General features: G+C 36.4%; 1 long non-coding RNA gene across 5 annotated transcripts in view; it reads right to left on the bottom strand.

The window, feature by feature from the left end:
* Positions 1–389: 389 nt before the first annotated feature.
* The window catches only part of LOC140638067 (uncharacterized), a 181,322-nt gene continuing 162,336 nt past the window's right edge, over positions 390–19,375 (bottom strand). For all 5 annotated transcript variants that reach the window (XR_012035243.1, XR_012035245.1, XR_012035244.1 and 2 more), the window contains one exon: positions 390–1,050. This is a non-coding gene — a long non-coding RNA (uncharacterized lncRNA). The remainder of the gene's footprint in view (positions 1,051–19,375) is intronic.

Below are 19,375 nucleotides of genomic sequence, written 5' to 3'. Positions count from 1 at the left end.
TGATAGTAAATAATTAGAATTGGCTGTATTTCCATCCAAGCTATACCCTATATGATTTCTCTCTTTATCCTCTATTGAAACACTTCTGACATGCTTTTTCGTTTCTGCTTCAAAATAAAGTTCATAAGATTTTTCTTTGAAAGGCTCATGATCACTATTTAATTAATTTGTTTTTATTATAATGTCATTAGCAATGCTTGGGTAGCTCAGCGGTTGAGCATCTACCTTTGGCTCAGTTCATGATCCCAGGGTCCTGGGATCAAGTTCTGCATTGGGCTCCCTATGGGGATCCTGCTTTTCCCTTTGCCTGTGTTTCTGCCTCTCTCTGTGTGTCTCTCATGAATAAATAAACAAAATCTTTCAAAAAATCATTTTATTATAATGTCATTAAGAGGAGGATAGAATTCTGTAACCAAAGCAATGGGATCATTGCCTACCCAGATTAATCTTGGCTCCCATCCTATTGTGCCCTGTTATATAAACTCACCTGTTCTTTTATCTGCATCTTTGCAGATCTCATTTGTATTTTGACATATTTTCTGTCCCAGATAACTCATCTTAAATCCACAAATTTAGTACCAACATGACATACGATGTATTTGAAATTTTACACATATTTGGTGATATGCTGACATAATGAATCCTACTTCCCGAAGGTAGGAGTAGAAACCCAAATTCTCAGCAGGCCTTACACACCAGAATATAGATATGATCTAGGGTCTGCCAGTGGATGTAAATCAATATTATTTCTGTTCAAAAATAACCAATTCAAAAAACTATGCTCTATGGAACTTGCATTTTTGCTGTCACGTCTGATGGCAGAAGTGTTAGATATTTGGTGGTTGCAGTTACAGTGCCAATGGCAGCATTTACCGGTGGCTGTGACATCAGGTTCCTGGTGCAAAAGCTGTTCAGCCCGTGGTGAGTCATGATTTATCTATGGTTCACTCAAGCAGCAGATTTATAATTGAACCAAATCCATGGTCTGGTTTTGGTGTATGATCTTGGATGATTTGCTTTAAAATTGATTTGAGAGTCTTCTTACCAAACCTGTGAATTGGCATATATCACTTTATTAAGTTGTATGTATGTAAAATCAGTGAGATCATCTTATTTTGCTTATAACATGACAGCCTTGACTCATAGATTATATTTCTTTTCGAATCCTGCCATAACATGTCATTAAAACTTAGTGATTAAAGCAACACAAATTTATCTCAGAGTTCTGCAGGTAAATCTGCCACAAGGTCTCAACAAGCTAAACTTAGGGTGTTGGCAGGGCTGTATTCCTTTATGAAGGCATTAGGGGGGAAAACATTTCCTTGCTCATTTATACAATGTATAGGATTCATTTCCTTATGATTATAAGACTAAAGTCCCTTTTTCCCTTCTAGCTGTCAGCTGAGGGGCAGTCCCAGTTCCTAGAGGTTGCCCATATTCCCTGGCTCATGCCTCACTCTGTCATCTCAAAGCCAGTAGTAAAGTGCTGAATCTCTCTTAGTCTTTGAATTTCCCCTGCCTCTTCTCCCATTATTACAAAGTTGCAGGAGCAAGGCTGATACACAAATGTCCATTGCTTTCTTAAAAAACAGCAATGAACCACTGGAATTTAAAAACACAATACTATTTATATTAAATACTAAGGCATAAATATAACAAAATACGTTTAAGAGATTTACAAGACTCTTTTTTTTTTTTTTTTTTTTTGATTTACGAAACTCTTATAAGAGAAACCAAAGAAGATCTAAATAAAAGAAGAGCCATTCCATGTTCATGGATAGGAAAACTGAATATTGTCAAGATGTCAGTTCTTCCCAACTTGAATTTATAAATTCAACCATCCCAATTAAATTTTCAGCAAGTTATTCTAGGATATTGAAAAACTCATTCTAAAGTTTATATGTGAAGGCAAAGGACCTAGAATAACCAACACAATACTGAAGTCAGAGGACTGACAGTCACCAACTTCAAGATTCTTATTGAGCTACAGTAATCAAAACAGTGTGCTATTGGCAAAAGAATAGACAAGTAGATCAATGCAACAGAATAGAGAGTACAGAAGGAGACCACACAAATACAATCAACTGATCTTTGATAAAGGAGCAAAATCTATTCAACAGAGAAAGGACAGTCTTTTTAACAAATGGTGCTAGAACAATTGAACATCTATATACATCATCATCATCATCATCATCTAGACACAGACTTTATACCTTTAAAAGAAAAAAAAAAACCCTCAAAATTGATCAAAGAACTCAATGTAAAATTCAGAACAATTAAATTCCTAGAAAATAACTTAAATACAGGTGACCATGAGCATGATGATTTTTTAATATAACACCAAAAGCAGGATCCATATTAGAAAAAACATCATGAGGGGATCCCTGGGTGGCTCAGCGGTTTGGTGCCTGCCTTTGGCCCAGGGCGCAATCCTAGAGACCCGGGATCAAGTCCTGCCTTGGGCTCCCAGCGTGGAGCCTGCTTCTCTCTCCTCCTGTGTCTCTGCTTCTTTCTCTCTCTCTCTCTCTCTCTCTCTGTCTCTCATAAAAAAAAAAAGAAAGAAAGAAAAAAATCATGAAATTTGACAACATTAAGATTCAAAAAAATATCCGCAAAAGTCACTGTTAAGAGAATGAAAAGATAAGCCAGAGACTGGGAGAAATTCTTCATGAAACACATATCTGCTAAAGGACTGTTATCCAAAATATAAAATTACTCTTAAAACTTTACAATAAGAAAACAAACAGGGGCACCTGGATGGCTCAGCAGTTGGGTGTTTGCCTTTGGCTCAAGGCGTGATCCTGGAGTCTCAGGATCGAGTCCCACATCGGGTTCCCTGCAGGGATCCTGCTTCTTCCTCTCTCTGTTGACTCTCATGAACAAATAAATAACATCTTTCTAAAAAAAAGAAAGAAAGAAAGAAAGAAAGAAAGAAAGAAAGAAAGAAAGAAAGAAAGAAAACAATCCAATTGAAACATGGGCCAAAGCTCTTAAGATACCTCACCACAGAAGATAAATAGATGGCAAATAAATATATGAGAAGATGTTCACCTTCCTGTGTCATTAGGGAAATGCAAATTATAAAAGAAAGATACCAATACACACCTATTTCAATGGCTAAAATACAAAACACTTCACCAATAGCTAGAAAGTATGAAGCAACAGGAACTCTCCTTCATTACTGGTGGAAATAGTGCAGTCACTTCAGAAGACAATTAACAGTTTCCTATAAAACTAAAAATAAACATTTTTCCCTTTACAACCCAGCAATTATGCTCCTTGGTATTTACCCAAATGAGTGGAAAACTTATGTCTACCCAAAAACCCGCACACGGATATAAATAGGTGTTTAAGTCGTGATTTCCAACACTCAAAAGCAGCCAAGAAATCCTTGGAAAGATGAATGAATGAATAAATAAACTATAGGGCATCCATACAATGGACTATTATTACTCACTAATAAAAAGAAATGAGCTATCATGTCATGGAAAGATATGGAAGAAAAATGCATATTACTAAGCTAAAGAAGCCAATCTGAAAAAGCTGCATACTGTATGATACCTCTATATGTCATTCTGAAAAACAAAACAAAACAAAACAAAACCATGGAGAAAAGAAAAAGATCAGTGGCTGTCAGAGATTAAACAAGAAGGGTGGATGAATAGGTGAAACATAGATGACTTCTAGAGCAATGAAATATACCTGTGGAATGCACATCAAAAGTGAGCCTTCACGTAAAACTACACACTTTCATTAATTGAAAAAACCTTAAGGTAAGTTCTGTAAATACTAAAGGTTAGATTTGAACAAAAATGAAACTTTATAAACTTCAAGAAAGAATTCATTTAAGAAGAGACATAATGATTTTGAAAATATTATAAATTCAAAGATCCAAAAGCAAACAGCAAAGAGGAGACCCTGGAGGGTGAATCTGAAGCCTGACCACATGTCTTAAACGAAGTTCTAACAGAAGGTGGTCAAAAGGGAGAGAAACAATATTGAAGACAATTGCTGAGATTCTTTTTTTTTTTTAAGATTTTATTTATTTATTCATGAGAGACACAAAGAGAGAGGCAGAGACCTAGGCAGAGGGAGAAGTAGGCTCCATGCAGGGAGCCCGACATGGGACTCTATCCCAGGACTCCAGGATCATAACCTGGACCAAAGGTGGGCACTCAACCGCTGAGCCACCCAGGGATCCCTGAGATTTTAAATTATTGTATTTTTAGATCACAATTGTGCTCACATAGAAAGAGGATGAAGATTTCTTGAAACTGCAAAACAGCAAGAATAAACAAAAAATATGAAAAGCTGTCAGTGAGAAAATTGATTATCAATAAAAAAGTCATTCTTAGGCAAAAAAAGAAAAATCAGAATTCTCTTACAGAAAAATCAGAAACAAATACATTATAGAGGACAATAAATTAAAATTTTAATCACAGAGAAATAAATATCAATTTTGATTATATATCAAATAACAATATATGGGCAAAATATATTTTCATTTATATAAAGACTAAAGGAATTCATCATTATTTTTCTTCAGCAAAGCAATACTAAAGGTTATATTTTAACAATAACAACAATATAAAAGAAAAAAAAATAGAAAGGACCTGCAAGAAACTTTAGGTAAAATTCAGATTGGTGGGATCTAAGGTTTAGGAAAAATTATTGTTAAGTGATGTGAAATGGAGTGGGGGAAACAAATTATCCACCAGTACACAGAAATCAGTTATTTTACAATCAATGACATTGTTCAATAAGTTATTTACCTTCAGTCATTTTTTAAAGGTTTTATTTATTTATTCATGAGAGACAGAGAGAGAGAAAGAGACGAAGAGACAGGCAGAAGGAGAAGCAGGCTCCATGCAGGGAGCCCGATGTGGGACTCGATCCCAGGACCCCAGGATCACACCCTGGGCCAAAGGCAGATGCTCAACCACTGAGCCACCCAGGTGTCCCTACCTTCAGCATTTCTTAAAAAACCTTCTTGTTTGGGTTCTTAATTTTGCTGGTTGCAAATGACCACCTCTTTACTTCCAAGTAAAATAAAAACCATCCTGTATTTTCCAAACTAACTACATTAAAATTCTATTTGTAAGGTTTAGTGAATTCTAATAGCCAGCAGTTCCAGAAGCACCTTGTCATCCCAGAAATCATTTACATACTGGGTCATACCATTGTCCATTAGCATCTTTCTAGGTAGTATCATTTTAAATTGAAGTTCCTTTTCAAAGTGTGGGAGTACCTTATTTAAACTGCTATTTTTAAAAATACATGTGTAAATAAAGTACTCTCTCTCTCTTCCTTGGAAACTAATTCATAGCGACATTTTCTTCTAGTTAAATTATGCTGATTTTTTCTCTATTCCTTTTCCCCATATCCTTACTTCAACCTGGCTAAAATTACACTCTGCCCCTAGGCTATTCAGCCTTCAAATATTAGTGGGTAGCTATCATACAGAGCACTCATTTAGCTAAGCCACACCCATTGTGGGTTTTCAATATTTTTCCATAAATCAATTCCTCTGGCCATTAGTTAGAAAACTGAATAAAATCGTGTATCACCTGCTTTCTAGTCTGATGGTTTTTCCTACAGAGTTGAGAATAGCAACTCTCAGTACAAAATTGCAGGCCGTACTTCAAAAACGTACCACTGGCTGCAAAGGACAAGATAGTGTAAGAACATTTCAGACAGACCCATAGTAAGTGACATTTCTGCAAATCACTGCCTGACCTAATAAGCAAATCCGTTCTTGGTGGGTAAAAGGGACTCAGAGGGAAGGAATGCAGTGAGCAATGTTACACAGTTTTGTACTAGCTGGTAAAATAATCCATCCTAACACTAATGAATGGCTGATCTTTTTGTTAAAGTTTATTTAACTTCTTTAAAGGAATTACTCTATTTGATTACAGTGAAATTGAAGGCTAAAAAAAAAAAAGAAATCGAAGGCTTTAAGCAATGGGTATATTCAAAAATTCTATTAATAATTATGTCATATAGAATTTCTTCTTTCAAAATCAGAGGGTTTCCGTACTGTCAATGAACACACTCCACAAAAAATACTCACATAAATTTTCAGGAATTCAGGACTTTTTTGTTGGATTTAGAATAATATATTTCTCCATTAGGCAGACAAGAATATGGGGAGATAGTTACGTTCTCTCCAACGGTTAACTTACTTGTCTCTTCTGGACTCCAATAAGCCTCTTAATATTGCCTACCCCACGCCCCACAAACCTTCTTTCCCAAGACAACAGCCTCTTATAAAGAAGTGTTTTTCCATCTCGCTTCTCCATCTCACTTTTCCCCTTCTCACCAGATTACTTACAGGCAGAGTCCATATTTTCTATCTGGTTGACTTATGCTGTTTTGTTTTAATATTTCCTCCCCTATACTTATTTCAACCTGCCTAAATTTACACTCTGCCCCAGGCTGCTCAGCCCTTAAATATTAGTGGATAGCTACCATTTATAGTTCTCCAAGCCACACCTATTATAGTTAGTCATGATCTTTGTCCATCAATTCCTCTGTACTTAGAAAACTGAATAAAATAATTTATCACTTGCTTTTTTTCTAACTGGGATCAAAACAGCAACTCTCAGTACAAAATTGCAGATCTTACTACACAAACTGAACCGCCAGCTGCAACGACATGAGCTACCATTCTCGGGGATCAGTACTGAGTGGAAATAAATAAGCCAGAGCAGATACGTTAAACAAAGGGTAATTGGCAGCAGGGAACCAGAGGTATTTTTCTCTGCTCTTCTCCTCCTGCTCGTGCCCATTTCTTCCCATTCTGAGAAGGTCCTCATCACCTGGACCACAAACTGAAAGGTCAGATTAAGCTGACCTTGATTTTGGTAATAGCATTTTCCTTGTTTGCAAATGTCGGTCAGATTAAGGTTTATTCATGCCTTTCTGGCCCTACAACAATGATCCTTAACAGGAGACAAAGGATTAGTCTTCAGGAAGCACAGTCTTAATCAGGAGAAATGATATTGAGTCCCCGCTTTGCCTTTTGCTTATGGGAATATCTGTATTTTGACAGAAGTCACTTACTGCCTGGGTTTCAGATTTTTCTTGTCCTACATCATAGGTCCCAATGTATCGATCAGGCATTTTACAGGAATGACAAAGAAGAGGGTAATGGCATGATTTCAAGTGGTTGGTGAATCCATATGTATTCCAAGTGTTGAATGTATACAGGTATAGAGAAAATACCTTGGAAAGGTATATATGATTTTAGTAACACTATTGACATTATACTAGTTTATAAAAGTCTTTAAAGGTTTTTTTTTTAAGTCATCAGATATTGAAAACATAACCTTTTTGTTTGATATTTTAAAATAAATGATTTTCATGTGAAAAAACTTTTGAAATCTCTGCACTAGATACTCAATTTAGCTCTTTCCTGTATAAAATTACAGGATTCACTGACACTCAGTAAATTGATTGTTTTGGCCAAATTCATAGGAGTTGAATTCACACATGACACCACTAAAACAAATCTATTTTTTGTTCTAGATCCCATTATATTTTCTTTTTTGAAAAAGATTTTATTTATTTATTCATGACAGACACAGAGAGAGAGGCAGAGACACAGGCAGAGGGAGAAGCAGGCTCCATGCAGGGAGCCCAATGTGGGACTCGATCCCAGGTCTCCAGGATCACACTCTGGGCTGAAGGTGGCGCTAAACTGCTGAGCCATGCAGGCTGCCCCCATTATATTTTCAAAAAATGCATTATTATTTTCATTTCTTTTTCACCTTTATCCAGTGAGGTATACAATAAAAAGTCCTACCTATTGATTAATTGTTAATATGTAATGTTTTCTTATATAAGACCATCTATAATTCTCTGTGCCTCTGCTTGAAGCATTTTTTACATCTTGGCAATGAATTGGTATCTAAGTGTCAGGTCCCTAAGGTTTATACTGGTTTTGACACCTAAACACTTGATTTTTAAGTAAGTTCTAATGCAGGCAACATGTACTCTATCCCTGGGCAACACTATTCTTTCAATAGCAGTTACATTAACAATTACCACAGGGCATCTAAGTGGATGCTGTGCAGTAAATAGAAGAGGGATGGTCCACAGCAAGCAAGGCTTGAAAGTGAAATTGGATTAGAACTCTTTGAAAAATCGCTTTAAGAGTGAGGCAAAATGTTCACAATACCAGCATAGGATACGACTTTTGCGGACTCTAGTGATCCCAGGTGAGGTGTTTGGGAGGAATTTTGTCCAAAACTCTAGAAAAAAAAAAAGTCATTATAAAATGTCTTTCCCTCAGTGACTCATTAGCTAACTTTAAAAAAATAATCATATACTTTCTACTCTTTTGTCAACAGTAATCCTCATTTTTATACATTTAGCAATGGTGTGTGTGTGTGTGTGTGTACAGCTGTACCCTGTGCACCTATCACTATGCCAGGCATCATTATGACACCTTATCTAAGATCCTTATATCATATCTCCTTATCTTACAAGAATTTACAACCTAATTGGAAAAATAAGCCTTATTATGGAAAGTTATTTGTTAAATGCATTCATGTACTGTGAAACAACTAAAGATGCTACCAAAGGTGCCAAATTTACTCTCAAAAGTGACAATACATTACTGTGAATAATGTGGCTCAGAGTGTTCTGTAGAGAGCAAAGTTTGAAGTCTAGCTAAGTTGTTTAAGCCAGAAAAATAATGAAATCTTCAAAAATTAATCATCTACTTACCTTATTATTTCTAAGAAAAAAATTTAACTGAGAAACTTCTTTGGTTAGAAATTATTTTTCATATAAAAATATTGACAAAGCATGATTTCTTGGAGAGAGAAACAACAGTGAGATCCAAACAGGTGGATTTGTTAATATATATTTTCAAAGTAAAATCTCTTAAATAAAGTACTTAATTAAATAATCAGCAATTAACCCCCTAAAAGATGAGGATACTTAACTCATCAATGATTTATTTAAGTGCTTTTCTGAAATATGAGTATTTGAGATATTGTGTAGCATGGTATGTATGTATAGATGCATATATGGATCTATCTACATCTATCATCTATCTATCTTTAGTTCAATAAGTATTATGAATAGAAAAATGAGTGCAATGAGCAAAGAATCAGTTAAATTCTTAGATGAATGGGACAAATATGTTCTTTTTTAAAAAAGACACATTTAAAGATAGTTCATCTTTGGGGTGCCTGTTGAGAAGTTTAGAGGTAATTTATAAGCAAATGATTAAATAATAACTAATAGCAGAGGGGAAGGGTGTTATAGAGGTGGACAGACCATAGCTTGAAATCCAGCTATAAGGAAATTCCTGAAGTGGAAAAATATGATCTGAAGTGAAACAAGTGAACAGAGGAGTGAATTGTAAGGACTGCCCATTAAAAAAAAAAAAAAGGATGTCAGAAATGATGACCTATAAATTCAGAGCTTCCCCACTGTAGCCTGGCTGCTTGCTCACTAACAATGGCACCTACCAGGAAGAAGCTTCTTTTTTTTCAGAGGACCTGCATTGGCGGCTCTGGAATCCACATAAGAATTAGAATCTTCTGAGTTGCAGGACGGAACACACCATACCTGGTTTCTAAGTCAAAAACCAGAAACCCTTCTAGTGAGGCTTATATAATAATAATGTAGTGGCACTCCATGTATTGGGAGATCCCAGAGACCAACTGCAGATCTGATGATTCTCTAGTAGGAGGATTCTCAGCGCCCATCATGAAGTCATACTCATCACTATGCTTATTACAGCAAAAGGAATACACAGAAAAATCCCGAAAGTGAAAAGCCATCCGACCCTGGGGGAAAACAGTCACAAGCTTTCAGAGTCCTCTCCCAATGGCATTACAGAGGATGTGCTCAGCTCTCAAAGTAATGGATTGTGACAATACATAGGGAAGTTATCTTTCAAGAAAGCTTCTTAGAGACTTAGTGTTCAGGGTTTTTACTGGAGGCTAGTCACATGTGATCCTCTGCCTAGCACGTACCAAAATTCCAGAGCCTGAGAAGGAAAGCAGGTATTCGGTAGAAATTATATTATTTGTACAAACATTCTAGGCCCAGTGAGCCACTTTTATCAGTTCTGGGAAGGGTAAAAACTCCCTAAAATCCAAGTTCCCAGATGTCAGGTCAGGGCCAACCTTGTAAGTGGGCCTTTGAAAAGGTAGCATTCAGTCTTGCCATGTTCACTCTTTTCTGTATGCCCAATTATTAGAAACTCTACTTTTAGCAACGTAAGCTGAATGTCTGTTTCCCAAATATTTCCTTGCCATAAAACCTGTAAGAATGACAATATTTGAAGACCTATTAAAGTACAGTTGACCCCTGAACAACATGAGTTTGAACTGCATAGGTCTATTTTTACACAGATGCTTTTTGATTCAGTGCAGGGCTATAAATGTATTTCCTCTTATGATTTTCTTAACATTTTTGTTTCTCTATTTTATTGTAATAATACAGCATATAATACATATAATGTATAACATATCTGTTAACTGCCTGTTTATGTTATTAAGCCTTCTGGTCAACGGTAGGCTATTAGTAGTTAAATTGGGGGGAGTCAAAGTAGTATCTGGATTTTCTACATCTTGGGAGGTCAGTGTCCCTAACCCCACATTGTGTCCCTATAACCCATCCACCATTCAAATAAATAAATTGGGCTGTTCTAGGAGGCAACTAGGCTTCTTCCCCTTTACCACCAGCTGCTCAGAGGCCTGAGGGCACAATTATACTGGTATCCCCGAAATCCATCTGTGTCACACTGGGAACAGTCTCTGCCTGAGAGGAAATATTGAATTTGTGTACAAGGAGACGATGTAGAAAAAAATTATTTGCAACTTCATTTTAATATTGAAAAATTGGATCAACTTAAAAGTCTATAAACTGGAGAATGAATTAATAGACTATATTAATACATTATAGCATATTTCCAAAAATGAAAATAAATGGCCAAAAGGTGCATGCACCAAAATGGATAACTTTTAGAAGTGTAAAGTTGAGTGAAAATGATTAAGGTGCAGACTGTTACTCTTCAGATAAAGCTATATATTTGCAAAAATACTAAAAGACTGTATTTGAGTATGTAGCTATATAACACAAGTTAGGAGGATGTGTAAGAAAAATACACTCCAAATCAAAGGAATTCTTCTCTTTGGGATAATAAAGAAGAATGAGGTCTGGGAGGAAAACAAGGATTTCAAAAAATTCTGAAGTGATTATAGCAAAAATGCTAATATTTTATAAAGTTCAGTGGTAGGGATATAACTGCATATGATTTTGTTCTCTAGGCCTTTCTCTGTGTTAAAAATGTCTCCTCATATAAGTTCAAAATAATTTTAGTATCCATATCTCCATTTATATTGAAAGTACATTACCCTCTCCATTTAAATTATTTAAAGATAACTTAAAAGGCTAGCTGAAATTCTCTGTAATAGTCTTTGACACAAAGTTATTCATGTTCAAAAGCACCATAGACAATATTAGAAGGATTCTAGGTGAGTTAGAAGAATATGTTCTACTAGGCCTAAAGATAGAAATAGTTTCGATTGTACATGGAGAAAAAACAGTCGGAGGTCTATAAAGTAAAAAAAAAAAAAAAAAAAAAAATCCAGGTGTGTTTTTTTTTCCTCTGAACAATTACTTAAAAATAAAGATAGCTTTTATCAATCTAATTTTGTCTCCAGTGAGGCCTATAATGAATTGGCCACTTAATGTCTGAATCCCTAAATTCCATACATCCAGCCTGCTTAATAAATGCTAATCCTACAAATGCCAGATGCTGTTACTTTGACAGGGGATTTCATCCAGAATAATTTCAGTCTCAGTACTGTAGCCCTATAGTCCCTATGCAGCACTTTTACCCTTGATCGTCTGCGCACATCTTCACCTTCTCTGTCAATATTATGTCAGATGATAAAGCAGAAACAGAAATAGAAATAATAGATATGGTTTTTTGAATTCTTATAATGTGTAAAACATAGTTTCAATATTTTAATAATTATCAGAATATTCTTAAAATCTCCACTTTGATGTTAAGCAAGTGCCTCAAAGGAACTCTTGATATATGTATTATTCTGCATCTCTCCCAGCACTGCCATTCATTCTTGGCAAAAACTTCACATTTCTTTCACACTCTACATATAATCTCTCCATGAGAAAATTCTGTTAGATATACCATTCAAATATATTTCTAATCTCTTTCTTCTCCAGAAGTATACTTTTATATTCTGTCCCAGTCCAAGCCATAATCATTGGCTGGACCACTTTACTAACTTCCAATATTTCTCTCTATCCACTCTGGACTTTCCTATGTTCCACTGTCCACATGTAGTCAAAATGAAGTCCTGTTGGGTCATTTTCTGCTCAAGAGAATATATCTTTTCCCCAAACATAGGATAAAAGCTGAAATTCTTTCAATGGCCCCAAAGGACACTATATTATCTGTTTCCTGACCTTTCTGACCATCTCTCTCTCTCTTTCTCTCTCTTTGTATATTTTTTTATTGGAGTTCGATTTGCCAACATAAAGCGTAACACCCGGTCCTCATCCCGTCAAGTGCCACCCTCAGTGCCTGTCACCCAGTCACCCCAACCCCGTGCCCACCTCCCCTTCCACTACCCCTTGTTCATTTCCCAGAATTAGGTGTCTCTCACGTTCCGTCACCCTCACTGATATTTCCCACTCATTTTCTCTCCTTTCCCCTTTAATCCTTTTCACTATTTTTTATAGTGAATGAGACCCTGAATGAATGAGACCATAAAATGTTTTTCCTTCTCCAATTGACTTACTTCACTCAGCATAATACCCTCCAGTTCCATCCACATCGAAGCAAATGGTGGGTATTCATCATTTCTAACAGAGTAATAGTCCATTGCATATATAGACCACGTCTTCTTTATCCATTCATCTGTTGATGGACACCGAGGCTCCTTCCACAGTTTGGCTATTGTGGACATTGCTGCTATGAATATAAGGGTGCAGGTATCCCGGCGTTTCATTGCATCTGTATCTTCGGGCTGACCATATCTCTTACACTCTCCTCCTTGCTCAAGTAATTTCAACAACAATGCTACTTCTGCAGATCCTTATACATGTCAAAAACAAACCATTTTAAGGTATCTGCACTTTTTTTTTCTTAGCATGAAATGAATTCTCTCCTAATATTTGCATGGCTTGCTACTTTAGAGATGACTTTTAAAAAAATTATTTATTTGAGAGAGAGAGCACACACAAGTCAGGGTGGGGAGCAGAGGCAGAAAGAGAAGCAGACTCCTCACAGAGCACAGAGTGGGGCTCTATCCCCAGACCCTAAGGTCATGAAGAGCTGAAGACCATAAGAGCTGAAGTCAGACACTTAACCTACTGAACCACCCAAGCATCTGGGATGACATTATTGACAAACATTTTACCTCTTATTCTTTAAAAAAATATATATATATTTATTCATGAGAGACACAGAGAGAGAGGCAGAGACACAGGCAGAGAGAGAAGCAGGTTTTCTGTGGGGAGCCTGACACAGGACTTGATCCCAGGACCCCAGGATCATGCCCTGAGCTGAAGGCAGATGGTCAACCACGGAGCCACCCAGGTGTCCTTATTCTTTTTCTTAATAGTACCTTAACTGATACATATATTTATTTGTTGAATATATATTCATTTATTGCCAATATCCTTCCTTAGAACATAGTCTGTGGAGACTATTTGTTGTTAAGCATTATATTTTTAAGCCTAGAACAGTGTCTGTTAAGTAGCAAGGGCTTATGTAAGTGAATTAACAAGCCTATGAGAAATGCATTTTTATAATCTTAATTTTACAGATCAGGAAACAAGCATAGAAAGATTAAATAATTTACCCAAGGTCATACAACTAACAAATGGAAGAGCCACAGTTTCATTCCAAGTTCTGAGTACATGCTATATATAGCTGCCTATAGGAAGAATGATTTTTTTGCCTGGCATCTAGGATTCTAAAAGCTCGAATAGGCAACAATCAATCTCCTATAGTACCAAGTTGCAAGTTAAATTATACTGACAATTCTTAATGAAGCCCCCTGTGTGTCATCAGCTTGATCTCTGTGGCACAGCAAAGATTCCTGTCATTGAAACAAGGCAGACGAGTTCTGGCACCTATGTAGGCCAGGATACCTACTTGATCTCTTTGTCCCTAGACCTAATTCTGGATCACAGTTCTTGAAAAATTACCACTCCGATGAGAAGAAAAGACCAGATCAAAGAAGAGTAAAGAAAAAAAGAAAAGTGTTTTCTCCCCTCAATGTTTAGAGCACAGGTAGATGAATTCACCCATCTGATGCCTTATCAGAAATGTATCCCTCCATTTTCGCAAAGGCCTTCGCTTAACCCAGTTGCCTCCTAATTACCTCAGGGATTACAGCTCCAGTGTGATGAATCTCAAGAGAAGATGCAATGGGAGAGCTTGAGACTCCTAAGGTATAGACAAAGAAAGCTTACCCAAGTCACCTGGGCCTCCCCTGCCCTTTGATTTATCCTATTCTAAGACAAAGAGTAAGAGGATAAAGGAATCTTGAGCTCCTCCTTGTGGTCAACACGTGCCATTAACTAGTCATCCTCAATTTTATGAGAAAAATACAATCGAATAAAAAAAGGGGTTTGAGTTATTTTTGACATAGATAACTATGCTTTGGGGTAAACCCAGATATTCAAACCATAAAATCAAAGTCAAAAACAGTCTTAACTTGTTAGCAGTTATCTAAATTTTAGTTCAGGCATCGAGCAGAAAATAAGACTTTCAGGAAATGCAGCCTTACGAAGCAAAAGCTATAATTAGCACTTGACATGCCAGTGGCTCTGCCTCTCTAGTCATATATACCATTTCTAATCCATGCCTTAGTAAGTAATTTTGAGGTTATTATCACCATCTTACAGAGGAAGAAGTGAGAACAAGAGAGTTTAAGTAACCACTTCAAGGTCACAAAACCAGTGAGGACCAAGAACAGGATTTAAACCATAGTCCCCATGATTTCAAAGCCCTGTGCTCTCTCTACTAGGCCATGTGGCTTCCGTGAAGTTATGACAAACATCCCAGTCTTGAGAAATTTTAAAATATATCATTGATGTTTCATATCTCAGCTTAGTTATTGTTCCTGATGCTGTTGCTATTTATGTGAGGGTGGCTGAAAGTGGAAAAGAAATGAGTCACTGTATATACATCACTGTTGCTAATGTAGTCACTGTCTCCAGAGCCTGTCACTGTTTGTCGCTTCGCCACTTTCCCTCACCAGCTGTCTAGGGCCTTTGCACAAAATGAACTATTCCATATCTGATTGCTGAATTCCCAAGTTAGTTGACTGATCGTGCCCTTCAGTATCCCACAGCTAGAGCCTCCTTTCCTGAGGTTGTTTGCCAGTACGTACTGTAGATTTTCTGTTTTTTGCATACTCTGAGCTACTGAACAGGCCACCGTTTGGTGCACTGGAGCAGTAATTTGAGCAACAGGACCAGGGCTACCTCAAAGTTTTAATGTTCTTCCAAAGATGCCCAATGTAATTTTCTGGGAAAATTTGGCTTGTTCTGTAAGAAATCAATTTAGGTATTAAGATACAGAAATAGGCAGTTTAAATATTTAAAAGCAATCCTTTAATCCTTAAAATGTATTTTTCCCCCAGATTGAGTTGAACAAATATTCGGGGAGTCCCATATGCTGTATGTATGACTTGACCATTTGACGCTGAATGTGTTGATGGCTTTAGTAAACAGACTTTGTCAGGACCAAAGGTCATTTGTTTGACTCTCACAGGGCGAGAGGATGGGTAATGTGTGATCTTTACAGTCCTGGGGCTACGAGGCAGATTGTTTCCCCCAGATGACCTAGCTCTGTGACTTCTTGAAATTTGAAGAGCAAACGCCAGAAAATTGGTGCATTTGCATCATTGCACAGTGTTTCAATATGACACTTGCTGGTCCTGTTTGCTTGCTAGCTCTCTCACACTGTGGGTCACGTGTTGTGCATATCCCCGTGCACTTCATGCTCAAGTAAGGCCAGGGAGCAGCTGGGCAAAGAAACATCAGAGAGCTTGGCAAGCTACGCCATACCTGCGTGTCTCTTGCGGCAGTTGGTGTTCCTCTGAAGCATCTGAGCTAGAAGGGAATTAAAGCAGCAGTGCTGCTGAGATTGGGCAATTTGTAATACTTGCTGTGAGTTACCACACACTAATTTAATTCCACTGTTGGTCGCAAAGGCTGCATTTTGCCTGAGTTATGAAAATAATCGCATTGAGCCCTTCGGAATGCAGACTTTTATGTGGATTCCTCAGCATTAAGATTTTGTCAGTCTATCACCCAGTTCATCAAATGCCTTCTTTCTGGGACTTGCTTTGCACAATCCTGGATGGAAAGATTTAGAGATTAATTTGAACTCTAATGAAAATTAGCTGTGCTGTTTGGTTTCATGTTGTGACTGTCATCATGGAGGTCAGTACTGATGACATGTCAGGCTCTCGTTGACAGTTTGCATACAGGCACCGTTTACTCAGAGCTCAGCAATGCCACTCTCAGAAGATGAGGAGGTATTGAACTGTCAAATGGGGACAGCACAGATGACAGCTGATGCATCTTAGATCAGCTCCTTAACAAAGTGAGCAGGCTTTTTCCTCCCTCCTACCCCCAATAGTGAAATAATCTATTTCATCAAAGTTACTAGTGTGTTTACAGTAAACACTTTCCCATTGGATTTTCTAAAAGGAAAACAAATGCAATCTCTTGAGATCACTTTAAAAACTTTTTTCATAAAAGATAAAATATTTGTGCTACATTGCAAATTAATTATCTTAAAGCTCTCTGTAGTTACAATTAATTTGTGTGGATATTGAATTTTTTCAAGCAAGAAAACAGAGGTAAATGCAGATATTCGCAAAAATATTTGGATGTGACAAAATTTTCCATTAATGGGTTTTTATTATTTCATATCTCTGAAATACATTTGTATCATTCTTTACTTTGAATATTTTAATGTTTTGGAAACATAAATACTATTAATTAAAGTAGAAATAAATTTTAGCTCATTACTTACTTCATATTCCCAAAAAAATATTATATGAAACAATTCAGAAAAATAGTCAGCTATTCCTAACTGATTTTCATATATCTTATTTTTTCATGTCTAAGCATAAATTTCTAGGCAACCTATGTATGGGGCTACAGACTTTTCATATATTAATTTCAAATCTTTGTACACACTTGAAAGGTTCTTTTGTGTCACTGGGGAAAGATGGTTTGCTTTAGAACTTGTTAAAAACAAAAAGAAACATTGAGCCCAAATGGAGTCATTCCTGCTAAGTACCACATCAGCAAAGCAATACTTAATAATTAACGTTACTGCAATTCCAGCCTCCCCCAGGTAGGTGATCTTTAACCGGTCTAATCTAAAAATCACCTGGTTAGCACTAGTGAGGTAATCTGTTTTACCCCTGCTTTTCCCCCCCAAGAAGATCTTGCCTGAAACAATCCACTCTTTGCTAGAAACTTCCTTTTACCATCCCCTCTGCTTACTAAAAGTCTTCTGTTTTGTACAGCTTTTCTTTTTTTTTTTTTTTGTACAGCTTCTTGAAGCTCTTTTCTATTTGCTCGATGGGATGCTGCCCAGTTCATGAATCATTGACTAAAGCCAATTAGATCCTCAAATTTAATCAGTTGAATTTTGTTTTTTAGTTAAGTTTTAGTGATTAACCTTTTCTTATAGAAGATACAAAATCCTATATCTAAAGTAAATCATTATCTCTTATAATAGTTTGATAAAAGTGTATGTACTTTTATCTACATAAAAGTCTATGTATGCATGTTTCATGTCTCTATGTGATTAGCTTCTGGAGATTTATTTCATCATCACACATGTATTAATTTACCTTAATCTCCTTATTTAATACATATTTTGAAATAGGCATGTGATTCCACAGATTATATTAATTAGACTAGGCCAGACAAGAGGATACAATTAGCCATAAAAGAACATAATAGCATTTATGCTGAAGTCACCTAAACTATATTCTCTTTATCTCCAGGGCAGTAGGGAATGCAATAGAACTAGAGATGATTGACATTTTTTCCTAACCTCTCTGTCCTTTCCTCATGAAAATGCTTAGCGACTCCTGAGAAGCACAGCTGTTGGACAAAGCACAGGGCTCAAGGTTGTGCCTTGGGAGGGCTAACAGAGAAATTCATCCAATCAAAAGGCAGGCTGGAAAATGTCAGATCAGATATGCCAATCATCATAAAAAAGGTGATGACCCGAAGAGGTGATAGTGCCAACCTGATGCAGAACTCAATCTATAAAGAACAATTCTCTTGCCACTGATTTTGCTTATTTATCTATGGTATTGGTAGGAACAGCTGCAGAAGATAGAAGCTGATATAGAGAGATAATGCTTCAAAAATGGTGCAGAAAAATCTTTTGTTAAAGAGAGGGTCAATTTTCTTTTACCAAAAGAAAAACCTCATCTTATCATATAAATGAAAAAGAGAAGAAAAGAAAACACAAAAACTCCATACATTAATATTTCTATGCAAGAATAATGGGACACATATCTAACCCAACCTTTAATGCAGCAGAATTGTGTTATATTGCCAAGATATAAAAAAGACTTTACATAAAAAGCATAAGGTTTCAAAAAATGTTGGAAGCTTTTTTGCCTGATAATGTCACCAATTAGTTCAAAATACACACTATTGTACTGTAAAAATGAAAATTAAAAAAAGAAAACATCTTAATTATTGGATTAATGCAGTAACTAGTCAATGTCCAGCAAGAAGAGATACAGTTTTACCCTAAATTATTAATTAAACTGGTTTTAACTTGCTCTTCCAATTTGATTTCCTTTTTTAAGAGGAAAATATTAGAACTCATTGCTACCTGCAATACTTGCTACTATATTTACATTTCAATCACATTTTAACATTAGCTGCAAAACATCCCGAGCTGTGTAATGTTACCAATTACATTGTTAGTAGGTTATATAATCTGCCAATTACAACTAAAAATAAATGCCAGGTGTTTCCATCTCAAGTCATTAAAATGCACATGATGGGCTGGGACTGACCCTGGGGCTGTCTTACTAGTATTCAACATAAAAATCACAAGAGGAAAAACAACAATAACAACAACAACAAAAAAACAAAAACAACAAGAACAACACCAAAAATAACACCCAAATCCCAAAACCCAAAAAAAAAACCCAGAACCCCTCCAAAAACCAAAACCACCACCAACAAAAAACAAGCATATGGACCTACACAGATAGATGGATAGATAGATTTTTGTTTTGTAGTTGCGCTCTGACAAATAAGATAACACATTTTGCATGCCTATATGATAATACAAGTGTTGGAATGTGTATCTTCT

Source organism: Canis lupus, chromosome 8 (genome assembly GCF_048164855.1).
Source record: "Canis lupus baileyi chromosome 8, mCanLup2.hap1, whole genome shotgun sequence".
Lineage (NCBI taxonomy): Eukaryota > Metazoa > Chordata > Mammalia > Carnivora > Canidae > Canis > Canis lupus.
Note: the sequence above shows the minus strand (reverse complement) of the source record. Positions and strands in the feature narration are given on the sequence as shown.